General features: G+C 43.8%; 1 long non-coding RNA gene across 1 annotated transcript in view; it reads right to left on the reverse strand.

Moving 5' to 3' along the window:
• Positions 1 to 17,510, reverse strand: part of LOC144756334 (uncharacterized) — a 251,909-nt gene that overhangs the window by 152,639 nt on the left and 81,760 nt on the right. The gene's annotated exons all lie outside the window — the stretch shown is intronic.

Consider the following 17,510-nt stretch of genomic DNA (forward strand, 5'->3'; position numbering starts at 1 on the left):
TTTCTAGTCAAGTTTGCAAGTTACGTTCGTATTAAGGGAAGGAGTGCATCCTCATCATGTATTTTCTACTTTCTAAAACTGACATTTTCAAACACATAATTTGAAAACAATCTTTACTAAAAAGATGTGTTATTGAATTCTGAGCCCAGACATTCCAAACTCCATTTCTCTATCTTGTCCCAATGGGAAGTTATACTCGTAAGATGTTACAAAATATCTCTCATTCTATCCTATGGGACAGATAGCCTTTCAATATTAAAAAACTAAATACACTGTATTTCACTATCAGGACATGTTACAAACACCAGTACAAATACTACCTTTCACGTACACTATACCCTGCCCATGGGGGTACGTTGGGCCTACCTGAGGGGTGCCTTGCATGTAAGAAAAGGTAAGGTTTGGGGCACGGCAAGTGGGTGAACTTGCCAGGTCGACGTAGCAGTCACAACTGCGTGCAGATACTGTAGTCGCAGGTCTGAGAACCCATTGAAGGGCTGCTTCTGTGGGTGGCACAACCAGTGCTGCAGGCCCGCTAGCCGCATTCGATTTACAGGTCCTGGGCACACACTGTGCACTGTACTAGGGACCTAACAGTAAGTCAAATAAGCCAACTAGGCAACCACTAATCAATGAATAGACCAACATTTTACAATAGGAGCACTTGCACTTTTACACTGTTCAGCAGTGAGAACGTGCGCAGAGACACTAGACCAGCAAAAACAAAATCAAAACCAGGAGGTCAGAAAGCAGAAAGACAGGGGAAACACATCAACAGATGCCAGGTCTAACAGCCTGCATTGCCTTTAAAGCTTCCCCATCAGGAAGGTCATCCTGTGTTGAAGGAGGTGTGAAGCATCTCTGCCCAGAGCAGGATTTGTCGCCATACTCTGAGAGCGCTGGCTCTCACCCCATGAGATCAGAAACATATCTGGTGGTAGCAGACTGACGAAAAGAAGAGACTACACCAGTATTCGGGAGGTTTTCTGGGGACCCTCAAAAAGGGTCTTGTAGTGTTATGTAGTGGTGTTAAGTAGTATTTAGTATGTAACTCATATTTCACAGTACTGTATAGAATGTGGGGTGTTACTGTTACATAGGAGCTTGCATTATGTGTTATGTAGTACTTGGAATGCACTGGGAAGTGGTTAGAACACCAGATTCAGTTGGTGCTGATCCTCTGGGCCCTCATGACAAGTATACTGCTTTATTGTTTGCAACTACAATAAATCTCCTGAGAATCTAACAATGACTACTGGGTGTTACTTAACAGGTCTCCTGTGTGAATCTATTAATATATCCATCACTGGCATCAGTGAGGATTAATTAAGAGAAGATGTTTGGTACCAAACACATTAGAAATCAGAGAAGCCATCATGAAGCTAGGAAACTCCTGGTGACAAGAATCCAACCCATGCAGTCTTTTTGGCTTCCCTGGTCGCTTACAAATCACAGAATAGACTGGACATTGTAGGGGCATATCTGCTCATGCTGACATCCAGGTGAAAACACCAGACCAGTGTCCCAAGTCAATTATATGAATTGCAACTCCAGATGGAGCAGGCTATACAACGTACTATCAATTTTCTGTTTAGGGAGAACTTGTCATTCAGCTATGATATCCTTATGGCTGAAAAAGATTCACCTCCTGAGTTTGTTTACAATTGCCCACTAGAAAAAACAGTAATTTTAAAAGCTTTGTCCAACTTTGTTTCTGAATCAGTAGAACACATATGGCAAGGAGTGAGCCTTAGTACAAGCTCTGGCCTTGTACTGCAACCACGTAGTTTGGGATGAACGATCCACTTACCACATCAGACCTGTGAGGTGTAGCCCACAACCACCAAGACAATACCCCATTAAACAAAAGGCCAAAAAGACAAAGAGATACTCACAAAACTTGAATATCAAGGTGTAATTGAAAGTTGCAGCTCACCAATGATTAATAATTCCTTGTTTCCAGTAATGAAATAACACAATTGATATTATCTAGTCTTAGACTACAGACACTTGAACACTACTACATGCACATTTGCTTTACAAAATGCCCTAGTGCAGCACTAATGAACAATATAGGGCCATATGTAGGTAAACTATGAATACCGATTCCTTAATACCGAATATTACAGATTCGGTAATAAGGAATCGGAAAATGCGATGTACGTAAAAATTCGGTAAAATTTACTGATTCGCTAAAATTCGGTAAAAAATACCGATTCGGAAGGAATCGGTAAAAACAAAAAACGAAACAGCAATGCCGAATCGGAATTACCGAATCCATTACCGATTCGGTAATTCAAAAATTCGTAATTTGATGAATCAGCCAATCCTGTGTCATCCAATTACCTCCCAAACAGGAAATGGCCACACCCAGGCAGCTGCACTGAACCTGGAGCTGACTGTGAGGCAGGCAGGTGAGCTGAGGATCCAGGAACTACATAGCCTCACAGCTACAAAACAACAAAAAAAAACTTTTGAAATGGCAAGCCAGGAGAGAGAGGAGGCAACTGAAAGGAAAAGGAAGATGAAGTTCAGCGAGAAGGAGCTGGAGGTGCTAATTCAGGATGTGAGTCAGGACCATGACAAGCTTTTTCGGAAGCAGTCTCTCCATGTGCCCGAGTCTCAGAAGAGACAGATCTGGAGTGGGATAGAGAGCAAGATTAATGCAATTGGTGTCACCCAGAGTTCCATTGAGGACATCAAGAAGAGGTGGTACGACCTCAGGAAGACGACGAAGGCAAGGATGGCTGAGAGGCAGAGGCAGGCTGTCAATACGGGCGGAGGGAAGAACAAAGCACCTGCACCAACACCACTGGAACTGATGGTAGAGTCCACCCTCCAGCCGGAGAGTGTGAGTGGCGTGGGAGACGCAGACAGCTCTGCCAGAGCTGCAAGGAAACAAGGTAAGATGCATGCCCAGCATGCTGTGCTACCCCCTCCCCAACCCCAATCCCCATAGTGGCATAGGGGCTCCCACTCCACTTCATGTCTTACTCATTACCTGCTACGCATTGTGGGAGATGTAGTCCTAGGGAACTGATGTATAGGACAGTCAGCCTAGCAAAAACAATAGCATATGAAAGTAATTGGCAAGCTCAGGACAGTCACCGTGATCTTTAGGCATGATGTTTAATGCAATGCAAATTCAGCCAGAGAAGTGAGTACATCTACATTCTGTCATTACAGGCGAGACATCTCGCAGTGCTGCAGAGGGGAGCAGAACAAAAACAGCCAGGCCAGAGGGGAGGCAACATGAAGAAGAGAGTTTGCCTGCAGGGCACACTGTAGTGTAGTTCCTATTATCCCAATAGGCTCTGCGCATTGGAATAATATCTTCAATAGTATAGACGTAGGACAGAGGTTAACTAGGTCTTCTACTGACGATATTAGACTTAAGTTTTGTGTGCCAGCTAGCTCAGAGTTCACTAGAAACTTTCTCGAATAGGCGAGGAGGAGTTTAACCTCCCTGGATAGACAAGAAGGGATTTAGTTTCTGACAACCATAGAACATGACAACTTTGCTCTCTCCCTGATCAAGAGTATATCTCTAGAGTCGTGTGAAAACAGCTATTTTACTCAGTCAATACGTGCATACTTAGTTTCACCAGATTGTAGAGAAAAGAGACGGGCGTTTTCAATAAAAGGTGTTATTTATTGATCAGTCTCTTTTCTCATACAAGAGAAATGAATCGCTACAATTGTAATACTGATGGTTAAGTAAAATGCATACAGTAAAAGCAGGATTATAAAATAATACTGTAAAAGCATTGATATGGTTTCTTAGCCATATGTTACTTTAAAATGGATAAAAGATATACATACATATATACATTGACTAATCGTACTCAACTGGTGCTTCTAACTATGCCTACCCCGGTGTACCTGACCTAAGCCTAATACATGGGAGGGAGTAAGTAAGTAGCAGTTTAAGTTAAGTTTGTTTTGCCAAGAGTCTGACTCAAGAATTCTCTGTAAGGGGTTAGTCAGTTCAGTACCTGGGATTTAGAAGGCAGGAGGGCTGGTATCTCTTTTTCAGGACTCGGTATCCCAGTTACCCGCGAGGGCAAGCTGGAAACGCTGGAGGCTGGATTCCTTGGCAAGAGGAAAGGCAGCGTTTTTCCTCAGCGCGTCAAAAAGGGAGGGGCAGCGTCCGTGGGCTCTCGCATCAGCCGGGCTCTCCGGCAAGTAGTCGCTGCTCCAAGCTCATCACCACCGTGTGTTTACTTAGGGCAGTGTCTGTATATTTATACCTGAGAGGTGCCGGGTTTGACGTAAGGATGGACATAAGACGTCAATAAGGTTGTCATTAAGAACTGGTCGTTCTTACATTCGTTACAGGAGTTCTCGAACGAAATCAAAACAATAGCAGCGGGGATTTCCCAGGTTTGCTGGAGGCTTGGTTTGTTTAGAGAACTCGGTGTGCTTTCTAGGGGGCTGGAGGAATAGTGCTAGCTTAATGTGACAGCATGCGCTATGACTAATTTATGAAACTGGTTTCTGTGCCGTTGTATGGATATTAGTGATTTATAACCGGACAAGGGTCAGAAATTGGAGTATCGATACAGGTCCCTAGATAAACACACTACACCCACTCCACGAATTCATGTCCATATTTACTAACCTAATCAATAGTAAACATAACTAATAGTGCATGTGTATACCGAACCACCCCAAAATAAATTTTTTGCATTTGAAAATAGGCATATTCGAAATACACGAAAATGAGTATAGGTACTGTATGCATTCAAGCAGTGTAATCATTCAAAAAGGGATGCACAATTTATCTCAGCATGAATGATTTGCGAAAATAACACATGAAATGGCTCTTAATACAGAAGAAAAAAGTGTGAGACCACTCCATCACATATAAACACAATTACTTGTAAATACGCTAGAGGCTGAGGTAATGTATTGTCTCTAGAGTTCCTAAAAATAGAAGCTCTGTTCTCTAAGAATAGTTCTACTTTAAGCAGAAGATAAGTGCCAAAAAGTAAATATTTTGGATTTGGAAAAAAAGTTTTCGTTTTCAGGGGAAGAAGGAAAAAATTGTCAGTAGCTTAGTTTTTAAAACCGAAGGCCAAATTCAGAGTTCAGGGAACGCTGTGTGCACGTTTGCTTATAGTCACTCTCTCTGTTCTGGTGAAAACATCATTTCAGACAGATTTTCAAAAAAACTGTTTACTGCCTCAGGTGAAAGTTCGACCAAGTTGGAAAATGTCGCTACCATGCAGTCGTGCGCATGTTCGCTTTCAGTGATGTTTTGATCAGCATTGCTTACAGACGGCCGTACCTGGTTGATGCTGCTTTCATCCTGTACTTCACTACCCTTCAATCGTAGTGGTGAAGTCTCCACGAATGCCGTCATCAGGATAGGTAGCCGCTGGGGACAGCACAATGCATGAGCCTTTACTGGACCCAACAAAGTATCTGCATCCAATGGTACTTCTGATTGTAGTGTAAGACATGTGTCCAACACGCATTCCTCGCCGCATAGCATGCATCTCAATACAGGTAAGACACAATTCTGCCATATGGGTCTGAACGAAAGAAACCAGGTCATATTCAGATCTCTTAGCCGGGCTAATCCAAGGACTTTAGTTATGCGGTCCCGATAGCGTATAGCTAGGATCGTTTCTTCCATTGTTGCTGGAGTCTTGTCTGTGACATGGCTTGCCATAACGAAGCAGGAGTAGCAAAAATAAGATGCCTGCTACGAGTTCCAACAGAAGTGGAAGTCCGCCAAAGACAGAATGGACGAAATCGGGAAATATTCCCAGGACTGCTTTGAATGGAGTTAACAGTCCCGAAAAAACGGTCTTAAATACACTCGCGTTACCATTTGTATCAGAAATATTTAAGATTTCGCTTAGTATTTCTGCGAAGTGTAGGGGGCAATTTGTTGATAACAATGCATGTATCTCTCCCGTTGTCCTTGCAACTTGGAGATCATACGTTTCTTTTGATGACGTCAGGTGAACTGGCGTCTGTAGGAGCACAGTCTTCATTCTGCTTAAAGTATCAATTCGAATAGAAGAGATTTTCAAACTGGGCCAAATTTTTCCCTCCCTGTCTGGAGTGTCATTCGGAAACAATACTCGCTCACAGCAAGTGACCATGGAGCTCACGCTTACTAGATAAGGTTTTCCTGGCAGTAAGCCACAACATCTGTGATCTACAATTAGAATGTAACTCCCGTTAGAAAGTCTTCTAAAGAATGGTTCTATTTTTGTTGCAGGTGTGCCGAGCTGGTGACATGAAAGGTTATTTGAAGTCCCTTCACAGGCCCCATGTAAACTTATACCCTGACATAGAAGTATACCACTTAGTGATTTTTCACAATTATTACCACTAAGAAATACACTCTGTCCTGTATTACTATAACATGTGTGTGTATAAGGTAAGTTCCATGTTGACTTAATGTATCCTTTACCCAACCTTTCATACTGGCCTGCCTGTATATATTTCTGGCAGTATCGAAATTGGAAAGTCGTTATCGGAATAGTTATGATTCCATGTATTATCCATTTAATGACAGGTCGTTCTGACATTGTCAATGGTAATCTCTCAAGTTTTTCAATGCTCAGAATTGTATATTCTGCACCCTTTTGTGCCAAGCTGATTTGTGTATCAGTAAGGTTAAAGATACCGAATAATGACGTTGTGTTGATGAAACGCCAAGGCACGTAGCCTGAACGCAGATTTTGTAACGTCCAGCCAAGCTGTACAATAGAACGCAATTGGGACTGACCGTGTTGTAACATCAGTAAGTCTTGCTCTATTATATCGATTGCAGATGATACAATACTGTCCAGTGAATATATTCTGGAAGACAGAGTCATTAACCCATTGTCCACAACAGAAAGTGATTTTTCCAAATTAACACGGTCAATTTCCCGTATTTTCTCTGCTGTTTCAATTTGAGTTACTTTCCAAGCTTCGTTGTAAGCTGCATATATAGAGGCCGCTATGAAACGTTTTTGACGCTGGTTGCGTGGTCCCATAATGAAATCACGCAAGTCAGCACCTTCTTTAAGTAAAGTCAAGTGTTGCTTAATTTCTGCCAGTGTGGATGTTCGTAGCCATTCGAGGCAGAGTTTTCCCACACTGTATGTAGTTACAATCCCTGGATGTTGTCTCTGGGAGTATCTAGGGTCTGGCCTGGTTAATGTGAATCCCTGTATTTTGTTCAGGAATCTATCTTGACAGTTATTTGTGTCTGTGGGCCAGATCAACCATTTTTTCATATCAGGATATGTTCTGTTTTGGTTTAAAATATGGGATACGTCTATCTCATCATCTGTAGTGTTATTACTGTCAGGTGTTGGTTTTGGAATAGACGGTTTGTTTAAGTCTTTAATTTTGGCTAGGCCAAAACAGGTTGTCTGTTGAATTGTGTCATTCAAGAATATAATTTGTTCCGGGATCATGCAGGCTCTAAATAAGGAATCTGTACCTTGCACTTGCCAATCTTTTGTACCCCAGATTGTTTTCGTTTCAATGTTATTGTTCCAGAAATCAAAACCGAATGTATTCATTTTGTCAAAAAATGATTCTGAATAGATTAATTTTGTATTTGTAAGCATGGTTTTCATTCCTGTCTTATTTAACAGTTTGAAATAAATGGTTTCTGCATCACTTGTGTTAAACCCTGAAAAATATGAAAATTTTTCATAAAATGTTTTCGAACTGCCTTTTGGTTGAGTTGCACAATGTTCCCATTGGTTATAATTAAAAACATTTCTAGGTTGAGCAGATTTATGCAGATAATGGTTACCATAGTGGTTGTAACAGTACATCTGGTCATAATTAGATGAACCCTGTAAATAATCATGTTCTGTAAATTTAGCTGACATCACTAGATCTGACATCATATCATTAATACTTTCAAAGTCCCAATCATCAGCGAATGTGCTTGATTTTACAAAGTCACTTAATAAAATCTTGAATTGATGAGGATACTTCAGGAGCTCGACAGGGCCATAGATTTCGTAATCAGTTTTGTCCCATGCTACCCCACCGGGTATAGGATTGGCTGTGAAGTTTACTGAAGAAAGTTCTCTTTTCTCGATGTGTGAAGACTTGTGTGGTTTTAGGACCAAGTTGATATTCTGACTTGCTGTGTCCATTGTAACATATTTTCCCTCAATGAAATGACCCAAGTATAGTACCAGGATGAGCCAAAGTATGAGGACAAATACACCTTGTGCCACCCAAAATTCAATCCATGGAGAAATCAGATAGGTTTCTTGTAGTTGATGAAAGAGTTCTTTTGCTTTGTCTTTAAAAGTCTTTGATGGTGTCGGCAGTTCCTCAGGTGCGCTCGGATCCTCAGAAAAGTCATCGAAGTTGATGAAATAGCCTGATGCAGTTCTGTCAATTGTTTCAATTGCTTCTGGATTCCTTTTTGTTTTTGGAATTTGCTTTGTTTCATTAGCATAGTCTGTGGTTACATCATTGTAGACTGGTGTTTCTTGATGCATTATTGTGATTTGGGTTTCAAGAGGTTTAAGTTCCATGGCTTTGTTGCATAGTCCTTGTTGATTCACTGTAGGTTTATCAAATGTGATTAGTCTCTCAGTTTGAACCTCTGTGTTTGTAGCAAATTTTGGTGTTCTGCTATTTCTTGGGAGTGCACTTGGCCTACTACTTATTATCGGCCACATGATTGTGGTTTAACCAGGTCGATGGATACAACTCGGTTCTCCTTTTTACCAGCGAGGGGCGGTAATACAACTGATCTTGTTCTGTTGATAGACAAGACAGGTACTGCTTTTCTGTAAGAAGGCCCAAATTCCTTCTTTACCGCGATCTTCTCTCTGACCAGATCCCCGATTTTTGGAATCCAGACAGGCCTTGCTGGGACAGGTGGTTTTTCTTCAGTGGTTGTTGGCTGTTGTTTAAACTTTATGTTGCTCAGGTCTTTTCTTGTTTCATTTAAGTCCTGCAAAATAGCCAAACGATCTTTGATATCAAAGCATTTTTCTTTAACCACTGAAGTGTGACTATCGAGGTCCTGGATTAACATTCTAGTCCCAAACAATAGTTCGTACGGACTGAGACCTCTCAGGGAATTTCTTGGCAGATTATTAAGACTACGTTGGACACTTATTAAATGTTTGACCCACCCAGCTCCCGAACCTAATACCTTTGCCGTTATAGATTGCTTTATGTCATGGTTTTTTCTTTCTACAATTCCGTTTCCCTCAGGATGAAAGGGACAAGAGTACCGCAATGCAATGCCCATGCTGGTCATGGCCTCTGTAACGGGGTAAGGCTGCGTGCTGCAGGAGACTGGTGGGCACCTGGTTCTGACCCGGTACGACCTCCTTCCTTACAGACAGAGCCATGGGGTACGGAGTCCGAGAATCACGAAGAAGAAGAACGCGGATCCTTTAAGTGGATCTACACGGAGGAGGAGGATCCGCCCAGTGTATACGTCAGCAAGACCGGATTGGCCAAAAGACAGGAAGCGATGTGGATGGCGTGTGACATCACCCCCGAAGTGCCGGCGAGGAGTGAAGACGGAGAACCAGAGACCGGAGACGGCAGAACCGAAGGAAGAAGCAGAGAACCCGAAGAACAGCTGGGAGCAAGCGGAGGAGCGGCCGAGGGAAAGCCAGGAGGCCAACGACCCTGTGAGCCGCCGTGCCACTCTCCCGGGGGAGGAGCGTGGCTTGCCCAGGTACGGCAGCGTATGGTAGCTTGGGTGGGGAACAAGCGTGTAACATAGTGTACAGATCCCCTGTTTGAGATCCTGCGTCCCCCCCCTCCTCTTGTTTCCTTTTACCCCGCGTTTACCCTCACAGTCTGTTTCCACCCCTCACCCCAGCACTGACGTGTGCTAGAGTTGTGTGATCACTGGTGCATACTCTCCCAACTCACTACACCTGGGCCCCGGTGCATGTACTCCCCGAGGACGTTTGAACTAACGGCGCCTTTCTGTTGGTCTCCCCTTTCCCTGGGTCACCGGAGCCAAGACGACGGCTAACAACCCCAACCGTGACCAGACCTCGGAGGGGCAGAGACCCCCAGCCTAGAAGGAAGAACACCCGAACGTCACAACGGAACCCAGTCAGTTCGCGAGGGAGAGACTTATGTTCAGAACACGGAGAACTCTCATGTTAAAAACCCAACGTGGAATACCAATAAAACCCTCGTTGACCCCAAGAGTTAGTGTCCTGCCTGTTCCTACACCACCACCCGATACCGCCCCAACCCCTGGTATACAGGCCCAGTCCACAGTGGTGTCAGAAGTGGGATCTACTCCCTCGAAGCAAGACCCGATCATGGAACAAGTGATCCAGACCTTAGTAGATGGGCAACAGAAACTGGAATGGGCTATCGGCCAACAAATCAGTACAGCAGATGCAGACCGAGCCCTGTTTCGCAACACAATGACACAACAAATGGACAATTTACAGAAAGTGGTGGCATCCCCAGGAACAGCAGTATCGGCAGATCGACGGCCTCTCGGACCCCATCTGTCGGGGGTATCCCTGCAGAAGTACGTAATGGGCGAAGACCCGGATGCCTTCCTAGACGTTTGAACTAACGGCGCCTTTCTGTTGGTCTCCCCTTTCCCTGGGTCACCGGAGCCAAGACGACGGCTAACAACCCCAACCGTGACCAGACCTCGGAGGGGCAGAGACCCCCAGCCTAGAAGGAAGAACACCCGAACGTCACAACGGAACCCAGTCAGTTCGCGAGGGAGAGACTTACGTTCAGAACACGGAGAACTCTCATGTTAAAAACCCAACGTGGAATACCAATAAAACCCTCGTTGACCCCAAGAGTTAGTGTCCTGCCTGTTCCTACACCACCACCCGATACCGCCCCAACCCCTGGTATACAGGCCCAGTCCACAGCCTCCTTATAAGCTTGAGAGCTAAAAGCAGGACAATGGTCAGAATGTAGCATGCAAATTGCGTATATGCCATTATAGACTCGCAAATCTTTTTATAACAGTTCAGACGTCAGCCGAGAGCTGGGGTCTATATTTTAAGTGATGATAGTCTTAAATAATATACATTGGGACGCATGTTTCTTGTTTAATCATGCGAATAGATCGCTTAATGCTTTCTATTATGTGTTCTGGCACTACCTCGGCTGGTTCGCCACTGCGATCTCTGTTGCAGTTTTCAAAATTTTTTGCAAATTTGTGATTATCCACGCTCATCCCCGGCCACCAGTATTCTGATTTTAATTCTGTCAAAGATTCTTTGATCATCTGATGCCTTAAACCTAATCCCATATGTGCTTCTTGTATTAAGAAGCCTCTCCTGTTCCTGTTTGGAATTACTCTATCCCCCACTCCAGGGATTCGAGCAAAAGGAACGGAGTTTGCATCGTTTATGTATGTATAATTGAGTGGATAGTTGACAGGTAACGCTGAACAGTCGCCTTTTGATGACGTTTTCACCGCCAGCATTGTTTCCCCGTCTATGTATTTTCCTGAACGCTTTTTTGTAGCTACGGAAGCCGATTTAGTTGCTTCCGCTGTGGCTGTCTCAGCCAATGAATTCCCTGAAACGTGAATGCCATCACGCTGATGACTCAGTGTATGTATCACGTGAGTCTTTTGTAGTTCTTTTTGTAAACGAACTACTCAATCAATCAATCAATCAAAGCATTTATATAGCGCACTACTCACCCGGAGGGTCTCAAGGCGCTAGGGGAGGGGGGGCCCGCTACTGCTCGAACAGCCAGGTCTTGAGCTGCTTCCTGAAGGTAAGATGGTCCTGGGTCAGGCGGAGGTGGGTCGGGAGGGAGTTCCAGGTCTTGGCGGCCAGGTAGGAGAAGGACCTTCCTCCTGTGGTGGCTCTTCGGATGCGGGGGACGGCGGCGAGGGCGTGGCCGGTCGATCGAAGCTGGCATGTGGGAGAGTAGAAGTTGAGGCGGCTGTTGAGGTATCCTGGGCCTTGGTTGTGTAGGGCTTTGTGTGCGTGGGTGAGGAGACGGAAGGTGATTCTCTTGTTGACCGGGAGCCAGTGCAGATCTCCGGAGATGTGGCTGCGACGGGGGATGTCCAGGATGAGTCGTGCTGATGCGTTCTGAATTCGCTGGAGTCTCTTCTGGAGTTTGGCGGTGGTTCCGGCGTAGAGGGAGTTGCCGTAGTCCAGATGGCTGGTGACGAGGGCCTGGGTGACCGTCTTCCTGGTCTCGGTGGGGATCCACCGGAAGATCTTCCGTAGCATGCGCAGGATGTTGAAGCACGACGAGGTGATGGCGTTGACTTGTCTGGTCATGGAGAGGGAGGAGTCCAGAATGAAGCCCAGGTTGCGTGCGTGGTCTGTTGGTTTGGGTGCACTGCCCAGGGCTGGGGGCCATCAGGAGTCGTCCCAGGCTTGTTCCCAAAGCGATTTTTGCTTTATTGTGGCACCTGTGTTATCTTTGTAACCGTTTTCAACCCATTTCTGCAAGTTTTCGTTGTATGATTTGACGCAGGAATGCGAATCGCACACTATTAGTGTCGGGAATTCGCGATCGGCAATATCGAGGGCCATTTTTAAAGCTATTAATTCAGTTTGATGACCTGAATTGTCTTTTACAGATTGTGACATCGTTACTAGTGGCATTAATTTACGTCCGCGCCACCGGCATTTGACAACCTCGCATGTAGCGTTGTAGGCTTGTTTTCCCCAAACTGAGGGTTCTGCATAACTGTTTGTGTATATTACGCAGGCGGAAAGTTGTATGGGCAGAATGTCGCTAGGCAGAGGATATTCTCTTTAATATTCTAGATTTTTTAATTTTTTCATTTCCGGGTCAAAATAGTATTTCACTCTGTCTGTAGCAAGAGAATTTTCCCATTGTATCCATTTTGGATTTAATGCCACAGTAGGTAAATTACATGGGCTTGTTAATGCCTCAAAGGCTGATTCGGCTGTTCTGACTGTAATCCGTCTGCCGTCAGCTTGGTCTCTTTCTCTTGCAACAGCTGTTTGAACCGCATGAACAATGTTTTCCTTAATGCTGAATGTTTTTTTCAGCTTCTGTGTACAAATGTGATTTGTATGCTATTGGTACCATTTCTCCCTCATTAGAGGTCAGGTATGTGAATCCGCATCTTCCTGGGATGACTCGGATTACAAGGTTGCGTGTGTTATCGCGTGTTTGCAATTTTGTTTTAGCTAACATGTCTGTTTGCAATGATCTCAAAATTTCTGTGTGTTTTTGAGTCCAATTGATTCCTTTAAAATCTGGTTTTATTAGGTCATAGAGAGGTTTAACTCTCTCTGCATAATTTAGAATGTAAGTTCTTCCGAAATTCAGGAAACCTAGAATTGATTGTAAGTTTTTCAGCGTTCTTGGTGCTTGGATTACAGCGCATTTCTCTAAGAAATTGTCAGCCAGGCTTTTGCCTTCACTTGATAATTCATATCCTAAAACAGGACAGTCAGATGGGCAATTCTTGACTTCTAGAAGTTGAATTTGTAACCCTCTGCTGCGAACCCAAGTATTATGGTGTTCACTCTTTTCAAGTGAGTATCCAAGTCATCATCTGTTAGATAGATGTCATCGACATAAGATAATGCCTCATCATCATACATTTGTAGTAACTCTGTTACTCTCGCTGAGAATAATCCTGGGCTGTTCTTGAACCCCTGTGGCAAACGACAGAAATTTTTCTGCAAGCCATTTATTGAGAAAGCGGTCAAATATCTGCTTTCAGGTGCTATATTTTGACAAAAGAATCCATTAGAGATGTCTAATGTTGTTTTGTATTTTTTGCGCACTATGCTATTCATTAGTGCTGCACTGTGTGAGTTTTGTACTGCAAATGTTTTACAACATGAGTTAAGGTGTCTGTAGTCCAAAACTAGACGATATGAATCATCTGGCTTGGAGACAGGAAACAAAGGATTGTTCATTTGTGAGGTGCAAGTTTCAATCACCCCCTGGTATTCAAGTTGATCTAAGATCTCCCTGACCTGTTTTTTAGCTTCTTGCTTAATTGGGTACTGCCTCTGTGCAGTTGGTTGTGATTTTAACTGGATTTTGTGAGGAAAAGAGTCCTCATCCCATCCCACATGGTTTTTATATAATGCAGGAGCTTGGGCTACTGCCCACTTTCTTGCAAGTGTATATTTTTTACGAATTGGAATGTGATTTGAGAAGGCAGGCATAATCATTTCTTCGCCATTAGGGCACTCCCTGACAAACTCTGGTGGCCAGTCTTTTTCAGCTAAAAGGATGTCATAGCCTTTGGAGAGGTTATCCCAAAATAGACCCCTTATTTTCCTAGTCTTATCTCCCTCTATACGTAATGTTATTTCGTATATTTTATGAGGTTTGCTAACTCTGGTGTCTGCAGTTTCCACTTGAATGTATTCATTCGTGTCCACTGTCTCCAGATGATTCATCAGGATCTTGCGAGCTATGCTCACTTCTGCTGCGCTGTCTAGCATTGTCTGAGCCCACTCTCCGTTTTTCAGCTGTGTCCTCGGGATCCTCGGCATGTTTGATTACTTTAATACTGGCTACCTTCTTCTTTGGAAATTGTAACTTTTTACTTTGATGAGCAGGTTCCTTGTCTTTGGACTTGAAGTGCTCTTCCCTTTATTCTGACCGTCCTCTTCTTTCCGATTTCTGCGAGGAAGTCTGAAAAGATCGAGAGGGACGTGTATCAATATCTTGATATCTATCAGGTTTCTTCAAATTATCCCTATTTCTAAGGTTGTATTTTTTCTCAGAGGGCTCCGTCTGGGGAGACTTGTGTCCTTGGTCCGGAGATCTCTCTCTCCGCCGAGGAGACCTTCCTCTGGACTGGAATCTTTTTTCTTTGGGAGTGGATTGTTTATTTCCATCCCAGTTCTTTTTTGGAGCTGTTAGATTATTTTTAATAAATACCTTTTCAGGATTTTCAGTTAGTTGGGGTTTCACTGGTTTCCCACCCAAACTATCTCTTCCTAGTTCTTCATAGGATTTTTCTATGATTCTGGCAAGTTCAAATGGTTTTATTTTATTTATTTTATATTCTTATATAGCGCCTGAATAAACCCCCAAAGGGGTATCTCCGCGCTTTGCCAGTAAGAATAGTGCTCCAGATGGTCTTATTCAAGGGATAGTACATCATACAGGGAAGAAATTAGTTACTGGTAAATAAGTATGTTTTTAGGGTCTTCCGGAAAGTCAGGTGACTAGTGAGTGATCTCAGCTCAAGAGGTAAAGAGTTCCAGAGCACTGGTCCCACATGAGCCAGCGCTCGGCCTCCTTGTCTGGACTTCTTTATTCTAGGTATCTGCAGTAACTGTTGACTGCTAGAACGCAGAGAGCGCCCAGGAACGTGTGGCCGAAAAATTGCGGCCAAATATCTTGGGCCTTCACCTATCACACTTTTGTGGATGGTACATAGTGTCTTAAACTGCACTCGTTTCCTCACCGGTAACCAGTGGAGTCTAGTCAGCAGGGGGCGGGAAGGAGTCCTAGGGGGAACGTTCAGGACTGTCCTTGCCGCCGTATTTTGGACTACTTGTAACTTATCAAGTTGTCCTTTGTTGGCTCCTAAAAGGAGACCGTTACAGTAATCCACTCTGCTGATGACTAGCGCCTGCACAAGTGTTTTCCTGTGGCTGTCTGGTAAATAGGGAAACACTCTTTTTAGCATCCCAATTGCCCGAAAGCAGGTACCAGCCACCTGGTTTACATGATCTTTAAACGTGAGTGTCTGATCTAATAACACTCCCAGGTTTTTTACCGTACTCTTAGGGCTGGGAACAGGACCTAATTCTGAGGGCCACCATTCAGGTGACCAGTGTGTTGCCGCTTGTCCAAACAGCATGACCTCTGTTTTCTCAACGTTGCATTGAAGACAGTTTGATGACATCCATTCTGATATAGCTCTCATTCCATCTGCAAATTATCTTTTTATTGCAGGGGTCAGACTTTTAAAAGGAAAAAGAAGTTGGGTGTCGTCAGCGTACGACACCGGAGTAAACCCAAATGATCTTGCTAAGTTGGCCAAGGGGGCCACATACACATTAAAAAGTGTCGGGCTTAAACATGGGCCCTGTGGCACTCCCTTGTTGAGCTCCCTATAGGTGGATTTGTGGGAGCCCAGCCAAACTTCTTGAGAGCGTCCGGATAGAAAACTTTCCATCCATTGGTTGTTCTGCTATATCTGTTTCTTTCAACTTCTGGCGGATCGCCACAGATGCTGCTTCTCCTTTTATGTTGGATAACAATAAAGCTGAGACCTGCTTGAAGTCTTTCAGTAATTTCATACCCAGAGTTAAAGCAGGCTCTGGACCGTATTCATTTTGAATCTGTTTTAGCACATCTGGTATTACCGCCATGGACGGAACACCATGTGTTTTTGTGTAAATGGAAGCAAAGACTGTGCCCCAAGTGTCACAGTCCTCCACATGTGGTGCGATCCCCATTGGAAGACAGATAGTCAGAATTCTGTGTTTCTCAGTAGCGGTAGTATCCGGAAATACCGCCTCTATTTGAGTGATTTTTTTGTGCTAACCAGAATGGAATTTGTTCCCGTTTTGCGGGTACTTTACCTAGACATGACTGTATGTTCTGTGGTGTGACTTTATTTGTGTTCCCCTGATGAGGGGTCAGCTGTGGAATTTTAATAGCTGGTTGGACTGTTGAAGTCCGCATTACATATTGGACTAATTGTCTATGTATTTTAATCAGTTGTTTTAACTGTGCTAAAAGTTCTGGTATGGACATTTTTTCAATGTCGGGATGTGGTGTGTAGCTGGCTAGAACCGGCCACGTTGCTCCTGGTCTACCTAGTGGACCGAGCCTGGTGATGTGATTATTATGTTTTAGGGCGCCTTTAAACCAGAGCAGGTGCTCTTGGTATTTTAATGGTTTTCCACCTCCTCGAAAGGAGTGTACGCATCCGGAGGTTCCTCTATTTTATAATAGTGGAATTCTTTTGTGACAGCGTTTGCTGCTGGAAAGTTTATCCATGAATAGAATACCTCTGTCTGCCGATATTCGTGTGCCTCAATTACGAATATGACTGTACCACCTCTTGGTGTTAGTCCATTTTCTATAAGTTTAAGTGTTATAGTTTTTCTTATGTTGACCGGGATGAGTATTGCGTCCGGGTCTTGTTGTAGTAGACTTGTGTCATCCTTTAGGAGTTGAGCTGCTATTCTAGCCGCCTCCCTTTTTTCTTCATTGTCTGACATTTTACTGACAAGAAGGTTTTTGTTGCAGATCAGGTTTTCAAGGGAACAAAGATTAGGTGCACAATATTTTGGAACACTGTATCCTTCAACGTTGAATAAACCAAAAACCATACATAGGAGTCTCCTCCTACTAAGTTTGGCGGATTTTTAACCTTTGACCCACTCCAGACGTCTTTGGAGTATTTATGGGAGAAAGGGTCTGCGTTAGATTTATCGCCTTACCAAACGTTGGGCGCCATGTAGTGTAGTTCCTATTATCCCAATAGGCTCTGCGCATTGGAATAATATCTTCAATAGTATAGACGTAGGACAGAGGTTAACTAGGTCTTCTACTGACGATATTAGACTTAAGTTTTG

Source organism: Lissotriton helveticus, chromosome 5_1 (genome assembly GCF_964261635.1).
Source record: "Lissotriton helveticus chromosome 5_1, aLisHel1.1, whole genome shotgun sequence".
Classification (NCBI taxonomy): Eukaryota; Metazoa; Chordata; class Amphibia; order Caudata; family Salamandridae; genus Lissotriton; species Lissotriton helveticus.